Source organism: Mustela lutreola, chromosome 1, assembly GCF_030435805.1.
Source record: "Mustela lutreola isolate mMusLut2 chromosome 1, mMusLut2.pri, whole genome shotgun sequence".
Lineage (NCBI taxonomy): Eukaryota > Metazoa > Chordata > Mammalia > Carnivora > Mustelidae > Mustela > Mustela lutreola.
Window position 1 is genome coordinate 153,215,065 of NC_081290.1, and position 12,409 is coordinate 153,227,473.

Here is a 12,409-nt window from a genome sequence, read left to right on the forward strand (position 1 = left end):
CTGGGCTGAGGCTGGAGATCTGGGGTTTCCACCCTAGATCTAGGCTGGAAACCCCAGATCTCCTGCAGACTTTCAAAGCTGAGGAGTTTGAGACCTGCTAGGTTCTCAATCAGAAAATCAGGATTGGTGAGAGAAATACTGATTCAATATGAGATTTGACTGCAGGAACAGCTATAACCTACTTAAGTCTTTGGTTGGATTGAGATGGCCAACCCTTTAATATATCTACTGAAGAGAGAGCAGGGGATTCCTCTCATATGGAAGACAACAGCAAGTGGAACCTCTCTTCCTTTTCTTTTTCTAAATACACAATGTTGAGTACTTGAATTGATTAAAATTAATTAAATTTAAAAATTAACCATCGAAAGAACCAAGAAAATATAACTCTGTAATCTGGACATTAACATTGACAGTATGAAAAAGAAAAATCAATTATATGCTACTTACATATATTATATATAAGAGCACAGAAAAGTTGAAAGAAAAATAATGCAGAAGAAACTATGTAAAAACACTAGCCAAAAGATGACTGGTAAAGTTATACTAATACCAAAGTAGATTTTAAGACATGAACAGAAACAGAAACACATAGGATTCACATATTGGTGGTAGCACAAAGGGGGTTTTAGATTAATCATAATTAATATGTTAAATAAAATAAAGACAAGGTAGACAGAATAAATGAAAAGATTCAGAACTAAGAAATGTAAATTATGAAGAGCCAACGGATTTGGTGGAACTAAAAAAATATAATATCTGAAATTAATAATTAAATGGGTGGTTTCGGCAGCTGATTAGATGATTAGACACAGCCAAACACAGAATTAGTTAACTAGAAGACAAGTCAAGTGCCAAGAGGAAGAAAAGGAAACATACACAGCACAGGAGACATGTGGAACACATTCATAGCGCCTATTATTTCTATAATTATAGTTTCAGAAGGAGAAGAAAAGAAAAAGGAATGAGACAAAATCAATATTCAAGAAGTATCGAATAAGCATTTGTGAAAACTTATGAATATCAATCTGCATATTCAAGAAGGTCAGAGAACCTCAAGCAAGAGAAACACAAAGAAAATCACAACCAGGCATATCATAGTAAAACTGCTGAAAACCAAAGACAGTAAAAATCATCAAAGCAGCCAGAAGGGAAAAAAAGGCACATTATCTACAAGGAAACAACAATAAAAATGACAGCTGACTTCTCAGCAGAAATAGTGAAACACAGAATGTAATGTACTGGCATCTTTAGAGTGATGAAAGAAACAGTCTAGAAGCCTAGCCTAGTAAAATACACTCCTGAAATGATGGTGAAATAAAATTTTTAAACCAAATGGAAACTAAAGGAATTTGCTGGCAACAGGGTTATGTGAAAATAATGAAAGGGAGTTCTTTGCCAGAAGAAAAATAATCTTGCATGGAAGTATAAAATATAAGATGGAAAGAAAAGAAACAGAAATGTGGATAAATATAATATATATTACACAAAGCAACAATTGTAATGTCTTTTGGAATTTAAAAAATACATATGGAACTAAAATACGTTACATTGATAACTTGAAGGAGGTTTGCTAAATAGAATTCAAAGATTCTAAGCTTCCACCAGTTTCAGAGAAGTGATAAGTTAATGCATTTTGTTAGACTGAATAAGATAGGAACACTTGTTTTGTCTCTAAAAAATTATAAAATGAAGTATAACTAACAAGTTAATAGATGGAAAATATGGATTGATAAAAATTATCAAGAAGAAAAGAGGGGTGCCTGGGTGGCTCAGTGGATTAAGCCGCTGCCTTCGGCTCAGGTCATGATCTCAGGGTCCTGGGATCGAGCCCCGCATCGGGCTCTCTGCTCAGCAGGGAGCTTGCTTCCCTCTCTCTCTCTCTCTGGCTGCCTCTCTGTCTACTTGTGATTTCTCTCTGTCAAATAAATAAATCTTTAAAAAAAATAAAATAAAAATAAAAGAAGAAAAGAATGGAACAAAAAATATATGGGTCAAGTAGAAAACCTATAGTAAATTTGTATATAAACCATACTATATCAGTAGTTACTGATATACTTAGCAGAGCATTGTCAGACTGGATGATAAGAAACCTAATTTTATCTTCCTCACAGGAGTCACATTTAAAATATAAGAACACAGAAAGATTAAAAGTAAAGGATTAAAAATATATATACCATGTGAACATTAATAAAAAACCTGATATAGCTATACAAATATTAGATATAGGATCCTTTAAGTCAAGAAACATCACTTGAAATAGTTTTTATTTCATGATAATAAAGGGGTTTTCTGATAGGAAGATATAATACAAAATCTGTATGATCATAATAACACAGATTCAAAATATATAAAACAAAAAATTTCAGGAAAAAATAATAGAAAATTCTAAAATCATAGTTGGGAGCTGACTGGGGGCCAAGATGGCTAAGTAAAATGACCTTAAATTCACCTCATCCCATGGATACAACTAAATAACATTCACATCATTGTAAATAACCCAGAAAATGACCCCAAGACTTGCAGAAGGAACTCCACAACTCAAAGTAGAAAAGAGGCCACATTAAAGAGGATAGGAAGGGCAGAGACATTGTGTGGAGTGAAAATGACTGTGGCCATCATTGCGGGGAGGGAGTTGTGAGCGTGGAGAAAAGCAAGAAACACTGTCACAATGGGGAACCTGCATAGGTAAGATGAATCCTCATAACGTGTGATTTTGAAAACTAGAGGGGCTGAATTTTATGAGTTCTTATAAGTAGTGAGATTTAAAGCCTGGAATTTTAAAAATCAGCAGTCTCAGCTCTTGAAGAGTCAGGATGGTGGGTGATAGGAAGCTGTGTCCCTGCCCTTAAAAAAAATAGTATGATTTGGAGTGCCTGGGTGGCTCAGTCCTTAAGCGTCTGCCTTCAGCTCAGGTCAAGTTCCCAGGGTTCTGAGATCGAGCCCCGCATTGGGCTCCCTGCTTAGTTGGAAGCCTGCTTCTCCCTCTCCCTCTGCCCCTGCTTTAAAAAAAAAAAAAAAAAAAAAAAAAAAAAAGTATGACAAACTGCTTGTGGAGTTACAGCAGAGAAGCAGGAGTCTTAAAAATGCCTGGGGCATATGGGAGGGAGGGGGAGTAGTTTACTCATTTCAGAGCCTGTCCCTAGAGAGAACACCCACTACCCCTGCCCTGACACGGCCACCCAGGAACAGGCACCATTTCCTTTCCCCCTTCCCCAGCATAAACACATGGTCACCAGCAGGGACCAGCTCTATGACTTGCTCACAACAAGCCCTACCCCATGCACTTTGGCAGATCCAAAGCCTATCCAGTCATTTTTGCCTCAGTCCCAGTATTGCAGGTTTCCTCCCTCAGAAGACCAGTGCAAGCCTTGCCAACACTGCCTTTCCCAGCCTACACATTTTGCAGGGTCTGGGTCCTAACATTGGCATGGACCTAAGGTGCACCTTATTAAAATTGTATAGACTTCCCACATGGCCCCAGTCTCAGTGGCAGCAGCAGGTCTCATTTTATAAGAAAACCAGCATGTACCTTGTTAAGACTATACACCCCACCCCACTGGGGGCCATACACTGCCCACAACATGCAAAAAAGCCTCTGCAGATGGCTGCACTGAAAGAAAAGGTGTCCAGGACAAAACAGTGGAGCACATGCAACACACATAGGAGACACCTCTGAAATGGCAGCTCCTGGTGAACAGAAGACACTGCATTACAGGGCACAATAGGACCTCTTCTTCATAAGGCCATTATATTCAAGAACAGGAGATGTACCTGGCATTCCTGACACAGAGAAACAGACATAGATAACTAGACAAAGTAAGGAGGTAAAATATGTCCCAAATGAGAGAATGAGGAAAAAAAATCATAACAAGAGGCTTAAATGAAATGGAGATAAGTAGTGGGACTGATAGAAAATTTAAGGTAATGATCATAAAGATATTCACTGGACTTGATAAAACAGTGAGGACACAAGTGAGACCCTTAACAAAGAAATAGAGAACATAAAAAAATTGGAGATGAGGAACACAATAAACAAAATTAAAAATAGGCCAAATGGAATAAATAGCAGGCAGAGGAATGAGTTAGCAACCTGGAGGGCAGAGTAAGGGAAAATAATCAAGCTAAGCAGTTAAAAAAAAAAAAAAAGATTATGCAAAATGAGAATAGACTTAGGAAACTCATCAACTCCATCAGGCATAATAATATTTGTCTAATAGTGTTCCCAGATGAAGAAGCAGAGAGAAAAGGGGACAGAAAATTTAATTGTAGAAATCATAGCTGAAAACTTCCCAGGGGAAGGAAATACATCTAGATCCAGGAGACACAGAGAACCTCCAAAAAAATCAACCCGCATAGGTCTACAACAAGACACATAGTAATTAAAATGGCAAAAATTAGTGATAAAGAGAATTTTTTAAAGGGCAAGAGAAAAAACACATTTACATACAAGAAACATCTCCACAAGGCTATCAGCAGGTTTCTAGCACAAACTTTGCAGGCCAAAAGAAAGTGGCATGATATATTCAAAGTACTAAAAAGAAAAAAAATCTGTGGCTGATAGTACTCTATCCAGCAAGGTTATCATTCAGAATAAAAGGAAAGATAGAGAGTTTCTCAGACAAACAAAAGTTAGAGGAGTTCATGCCCACTAAACCAGCCCTACAAGAAATGTTAAAAGGGACTCTGAGTGGAAAGGAAAGACCATAAGGAGAACTAAGAAAAGTAGGAAATACAAAAGCAGTAAGAATATCTGTAAAAATCAGTCAAGGGATTCACAATATAAAATGATGTAAAGTATGACAGCATATACTAAAAATGTGGTAGTGTTTGATATATGGTATACAAAAAAATGGGCTCAAATTTAAGTAGCCATCAACTTAATATAGACTGCTATATGCAGAAAATGTTGTATACAAATCTAATGGTAACCACACATAAAAAAACAATAGTAGATAAGGAAAAAAAAAAAGACAAAGGAAACCAGGTATATCACTAAAGAAAACCAATGAACTGTGAGAAAAGAGAGCAAGAGAAGAAACAATCAGATAACTACAAAAACAACCAAAAATATTGATTCCCAGGGATATAGGTACCCCAATGTTAATAGCAACATTATCTATAATAGCCAAATTATGGAAAGAGCCCAAATGCCAATCAACTGATGAATGGATAAAGAAGTTGTTTAGGATAACCTAGAACATATAGATGTGTGTGTCTATGTATATATATATCACATCTTCATGTGTATGTACACACACACACACACACACACACACACTGAATATACTCAGCTATCAAAAGAATGAAATCTTGGGGTGCCTGGGTGGCTCAGTCGGTTAAGCATCCAACTCCTGGTTTTGGCTCAGGTCATGATCTCACAGTTGTGGGATTGAGCCCCACGTTGAACTCTGCACTCAGTGTGGAGTCTGCTTCAGATTCTCTCTCCCTTTCTCCCTTATTCACATACGCTCTCTCTCCAATTAATAAATACATAAATAAAATCTTTAAAATTTTTTAAAAATTTAAAAAAGAATGAAATATTCCCATTTGCAATGACGTGAGTGGAGCTAGAGTGTATTATGCTAATCAAAATTAGTCAAAGAATGACAAATACCATATGATTTCGCTTATATGTGGAATTTAAGAAATAAAACAGATGAAAATGGGGGGAGAGAGACAAATCATAAAACAGATTCCTAAATATAGAGAACAAACTGAGGGTTGCTGGAGGGGAGGTGGGTGGGGGATTTATTAAATGGGAGATAGGTATTAAGGAGGGCACTGGTTGTGATGAACACTGGGTGTTGTATATAGGTGATGAATCGCTGAATTCTACTGAAAATAATATTGCACTTTATGTTAACTAACTGGAATTTAAATAAAAACTTGGTACTACAAAAAAGTTACAAAATGGTAATAAATGCATACTTATTAATAATTACTTTGAATGTGAACGTAGACTAAATGTTTCAAACAAAAGACATAAGGTGACAAAATGGTTAAAAAACAATAACAACATCCATGTATATGCCACCCACAAGTGACTCATTTCAGACCTAAAGACATATGCAATTTGAAAGTGAGGGGACGGAGAAATATTTGTCATACAAATGGCTGTCAAAAGAAAGCTGGGGTAGCAATACTTATATCAGACAAAATAGACATTAAAACAAAGACTATAAAAAGAGACAAAGACACTATATAATAAAAAAGGGATAATCCAAGAAGAAGATATAACAATTCTAAATATTTATGCACCTAGAATGGGAGTACCTAAGTACATAAAACAGTTAATAACAAATATAAAGGAACTAATCAGTAGTAATACAATAATAGTGGGAGACGTTAACACCTCACTTACATTAGTGCACAGATCATCCAAACAGAAAATCAACAAGGAACAGTGACTTTGAATGACACTAACCAGATAAATTTAACAGATACATTCAGGACATTTCATCCTAAAACAGCAGAATACACATTCTTTACAAATGCACATAAAATATTCTCCAGAATAGGTCACATATTAGGCCAGAAATAAAATCTCAATAAATCCAAAAGATCAAAGTCATATCATGCATCTTTTCTATTGATGCTATGAAACTAGAAATCAACTGTAAGAAAAAATCTGGAAGGAGCACAAATACATGAAGGTTGAATAGAAGGATATTAAACAATGAATGGGTCACCAAGAAATCAAAGAAAAAACCAAAATTACATGAAGAAAAATGAAACTGAAAACACCATAGTCCAAAACCTTTGGGATGCAGAAAGTCATTCTAAAAGGAAAGTTTATGGCACTACAGGCCTATCTAAAGAAACAAGAAAAACCTCAAATAAATAGTCTAACCATACACTTAAAGGACCTAACAAAAGAAGGGCAAGCAAAACTCAAAACCAGCAGAAGGAAAGAAATGATAAAGATTAGAGCAAAAATAAATTATATAGAAACAAACAAACAAGGAACAGATCAAAGAAGCCAGGAGCTGAGTCTTTGAAAAGATCAAAAAATTGTTTAACCTCTAGCCAGACTCATCAAAACAACAACAACAACAACAAACTCCCAAAACAGGTGACTCAAACAAAATCACAAGTGAAAGAAGAGACGTAACACCCAACTCCAAACAAATACAAAGGATTATAAGAGAATGTTGGGAAAAATTATATACCAACAAACTCGATCACCTAGAAGAAATGGATAAATTCCTGGAAACATATAACCTGCCAAAATTAAAACAAGAAGAAATAGAAAACTTAAACACACCAATTACCAGCAATGAAATTGAATCCATAATCAAAAAACTCCCAATGAAGAAAAGTTCAGGACTAGATGGCTTCATGGGCAAATTCTATCAAACATTTAAAGAACAGTTAATACCTACTCTCAAACTTTTCCAAAAAATGGAAGAGGAAGGAAAACATCCAAACTCATTCTATGAGGCCAGCATGCCATGATATCAAAACTAGAGGGGCACCTGGGTGGCTCAGTGGGTTAAAGCCTGTGCCTTCGGCTCAGGTCATGATCTCAGGGTCCTGGGATCGAGCCCCACATCAGGCTCTCTGCTCAGCGGGGAGCCTGCTTCCTCCTCTCTCTCTCTCTGCCTGCTTGTGATCTCTGTCTGCCAAATAAATAAATAAATAAATAGTCTTTAAAAAACAAACAAACAAACTAGAGAAAGACAGCACAAAAAAAGAGAACTACAGGCCAACATCCTTAATGAACATAAATGCAAAATTCCTCAACAAAATATTGGCAAACCAAATCCAATAATACATTAAAAAAAATTCACCATGATCAAGTGGGATTTGTTCCTGGGATGCCAACATGGTTCAATATTTTCAAATCAATCTACATGATACATCACATCAATAAGAAAAAAGATAAAAACCATATAGTCATTTCAACAGATACAGAAAAACATTTGACAAAGTATAACATCCATTCATGACAAAAACCCTCAACAAAGTAGCTTTAGAGGGAACATACCTCAAAATAACGAAGACCTTATGTGTAAAACTCATAGCTAACAACATCCTCGATACAGAAACACTGAGAGCTTTTCCCCTAGATCAGGAACAACACAAGGATGGCCACTCTCACTACTTTTATTCAACATAGTACTAGAAGTCCTAGCCACAGCAATCAGACAACAACAACAACAAAATAAAAGACATCCAAATTTGTGAGGCACAAGGAAAACTTTCACTATTTGCTGATGACATGACACTATATATAGAAAACCCAAAAGACTTCAGCCCAAAACTGCTAAAACTGATAAACAAATTCAGTGAAGTCACAGGATACAGAATCAATGTACAGAACTTTAAAAAAATTTTATTATGTTCATTTAGCCACTGTATAGTACATAATTAGTTTTTGATGTAGTGTTCAGTTGTTCATTAGATAAGTATAACACCCAGTGCTCATCACATCATACCCATCATGCTATTATCACTCCCTCCAACCTCCTCCCCTTTGAAACCTTCAGATCGTTTCCTGGGGTCCATAGTCTTTCAGGGCTCACCTCCCTCTCTGATTTCTCTCCCTTTGGATTTCCCTCCCTTCCCCTATGGGCCTCCATTCTATTGCTTATGTTCCACATATGAGTGAAACCATAAAGGAGATGTGGTACATATATATAATGGAATATTATTCAGATATTAGAAACGATGAATACCTACCATTTGCATCAATAGGGATGGAACCCGAGAGCTGAAGTAAGGCAAGCAGAGAAATGTACAGAAACTTGTAGCATTTCTATATACAAATAATGAAACAGCAGAAAGATAAATTAAGAACACAATCTCATTTACAATTGCCCCCAAAATAACAAAATAGCTAGGAATAAACTTAACCAAAGAGGCAGAAGAGCTGCACTCTGAAAACTATAAAATATTGATGAGAGAAATTAAAGATGATATAAGGAAATGGAAATAAATTCCATGCTCATAGATTGGGAGAACAAATATTGTTAAAATTTCCATACTACCCAAAGCAATCCCTATCAAAATACCAACAGCATTTTTCATGGAAGTAGAACAAACCATCCTAAAATGTGTAGAGAACAACAAAAGACCCTGAATAGCCAAAGCAATCTTGAAAAAGAAAAACAAAACTGGAGGTATCACGGTTCCAGACTTTGTTATATTATAAAGCTATAATAATCAAAACAGTAGGGCACTGGCACAAAAATAGACATATAGGTCAGTGCAACAGAATAGAAGGCCCAGAAATAAGCCTACAATTATATGATCAATTAATCTTCAATAAAAGAGACAAGAATATGCAATGGGAAAAAGACAATCTCTTCAACAAATGGTGTTGGCAAAACTGGACAGCTACATGCAAAAGAATGTAATTGGACCACTTTCTTACACCGTACACAGAAATAAACTCAAAATGGATCAAGGACCTAAATTTGAGACCTGAAACCATAAAAATCCTAGAAATGAGCACAGGCAGTAATTTCTCTGACATCGACCATAACATCTTTCTGATGAGTCTCCTGAGGCAAGGGAAATAAAAACAAAAATAAACTATTGGGACTTCATCAAAATAAAAAACTTTTGTACAGCAAGGGAAACAAGAAACAAAACTAAAAGACAACCTACTGAATGGGAGAAGATACTTGTAAATGACATATCCAATAAAAAGTTAGTATCCAAAGTATATAAAGAATTTACAAAACTCAACACCAAAAAAGCAGATAATCCAATTAAAAAATGGACAGAAAACATGAATAGATATTTCTCCAAAGAAGACATCCAGATATTGGCCAGCAGACATATGAAAAGATGCCTTCACTCATCATTAGGGAAATGCAAATCAAAACCACAGTGAGATATCATCTCACACCCCTCAGAATGGCTAAAATAATAATTTAAAAAAACCTCAAGAAAGAACAAGGGTTGGTGAGGATGTAGAGGAAAAGAAACTCTCGAGCATTATTGGTGGGAAGGCAAACTGGTGCAGCCACTCTGCGAGACAGTATGTATTTTGATGGCTGCATAGTATTCCATAGTATTCCAGTATATACTTATACTGCATCTTTATCCATTTGTCAGTAGGACATCTAATATAGGCTCCCTTTAAATGTAAGTTTTAATTAACCAAGCAAGCAGACTATTAAAGCCACTCACTCTCAAGTTTCAAAATCAGTTTATTGAATCCAGAATTTGTGATGTTAACAATATTGAATAATTTGGCCCCATCTGGTGCTACATTCATTCCTTCCTGTTCTAGCACCCCTAGACTTTATTTTAACAATATTTTGTGGCTTTATTCTAATATGTTAGCAAAATTCTGCCACCTTTTTGTTGTTTAATGTCTTCCCAGGTCCAATTATTTGTACTTTTTCCTGTGGGATACTATGAAACTAAACTAAATCCACCATATGTGTATTTAGAAACTGGAGGACGTGAGAGTTGGTGGGTTGAGTCTTGAGGAAAAATAGCATTATTTCTAAGGTAACTGCCTCATGTGAGGTCATTACAGTACTTTCAATCAGAGGATGGCTGGAGTTGTCAGAGAGGAAGGATTTTTCTGCTAGCAAGTGAGACTCAGAGGGATATGTTAGGTCAAAATACTCAGACACTGTATTAATCATGCCCCTTTATTGAACCCTCACACCCTGTCCTAATCACCTCAGAGCCACCATCTGTTAATTGAAGGCAGTCCCTACACCCTGGAGCCTGTGGAAATTGTTCAAATTAGCCATTCCCAAACCAGCTTAGCTTACTTAGCCTGCTTCTCTCATTCTTCCCTGCAAAAACCACAGAAAGGCTCTTGCCCACCTTCTCCCTTTGCTTCTTCTGCATCTTTACCAATCCTGTTGCTTCCCCAGGTGGTCTTACATAGTGTGTTGTGCTCTGTCTTCTTCCAACCTGTAGCAAACTATCTTTCCAATGACGGTTGTCTCCTGATCTGTTGATTTCACCATAAGTGAATAATGATGATAATACCTCCATTTAAAAATAGATGCATACAAATCCACCCTAATATCCTATTTCAGTTTTCAGGTTTCTACTCTTTCCCCAGTCCTATCTTTTGTATGAGAGACCTATAGGGGCTATGAATTCAATTTATACTGTATTTATGCAACCACTGCCATTAGACTGGGGACTTAAATTTTGGCTACATTAGCTCTGCAGCTATAAGAGAGAAGATACTTTTCATATAGCAGATAGAGACACTCTCTGGTTCTTTGACTATGGCTTAAGCCCAAAACATAAACCCCTGAGTTTACTAGTTTCTTTAAGCTTTATTCTAGGTAGTTAGGCTACTCCCATAGCCTTTGTATTTCTCATTCTATTATAATGGTTCATTTCCACAGCAATTTGGTTTGTCAAAGTTTGCTTTCAATTGTTAATTCATTCTAAGACACTATAGGTGATAATTAAATGAGTACATGCCACAGACTACTTGTGTCCTATTTTCAAGTGGTAACAAATCAGATACCAAATAAAACCCAAATCAGACACCTAATTCAAGACTACCCAGGACAGCAAACAAAACAAAACAAAACAAAACATTTGGGTCCCACAAATGGACCCACACTTATATTTTATGGTAAGCTGATTTAAACCAAGACACCAAGGCTATTTAATGGGTGAAAAGAAGGTCTTTTCAACTAAATTGGCTGTGTATATGGAGGAAATGAATCTTGATCCATATCACATCATTCATGGAAATTATTTCAAAATAGATCATAGACCTTAATGTTAAAGCTAAATAAATAAATATAAGCTAAATAAATAATAAATATATACATAAATATATACATCTGTTGAAGCACACATACTCAGTCTATAAGCAACTGGGCATGTCCCTCTGTGTAATTTATACCTCAATTTAAATAAAAAAGTTACTAGTTTGAGCTCTTATTTCTTCCTTGCAGGGTTGTCAAAAATCAGACATGCTTTGTAATGGAGTCAAAGCAGCCCTCTTCCTGCACACACTTCCTTTCCAGGATCTTGGCTGAGTGGCAGGCTGTTTCAACCTCTCTGTCAGCCTCTGCCCTGAGCTGAGGGCACAAGACTGTGGCTTCTCAGTCTCTCCCAGCCTCTGCCCTCTGGAGGCCAAGTTGAAGGTCAAGTTGCTGTCACAGCTGCTTCCTTCATGAAAAAGAGGAAATTCTTATAAACCTACCTTTTTCAGGATCAGTCATCCATCTGCTGGTAGCTGTATTTCCCTGCTTACCAATCGTCAAAAGTTTAGGGTAGCTCTGCAGGTTCGGCAAAACAACTACACACCTGCTCTCATCTACTGAAATGCTTCTCCACCCACTCTCTAGATTCAGATGGTGGCCAAGCTGTCCTCTTCTGATGCAGCCAATGAAAACTAGCACAGAGAAATTCTCTTCATCCTCTTTTCTTCCCTTTCACTATGTATATGCAGAAAAGATTTCAC

At 36.4% G+C, this 12,409-nt stretch overlaps 2 long non-coding RNA genes across 2 annotated transcripts in view; one reads left to right on the forward strand and one right to left on the reverse strand.

Annotated features, from left to right (window-relative positions):
• LOC131833631 (uncharacterized) overlaps positions 1-12,292 on the reverse strand; it is a 40,350-nt gene extending 28,058 nt beyond the window's left edge. The window contains exon 1 of the long non-coding RNA XR_009354557.1: positions 12,149-12,292. This is a non-coding gene — a long non-coding RNA (uncharacterized LOC131833631). The remainder of the gene's footprint in view (positions 1-12,148) is intronic.
• LOC131833637 (uncharacterized) overlaps positions 1-12,409 on the forward strand; it is a 29,614-nt gene that overhangs the window by 13,182 nt on the left and 4,023 nt on the right. The window lies entirely within an intron of this gene.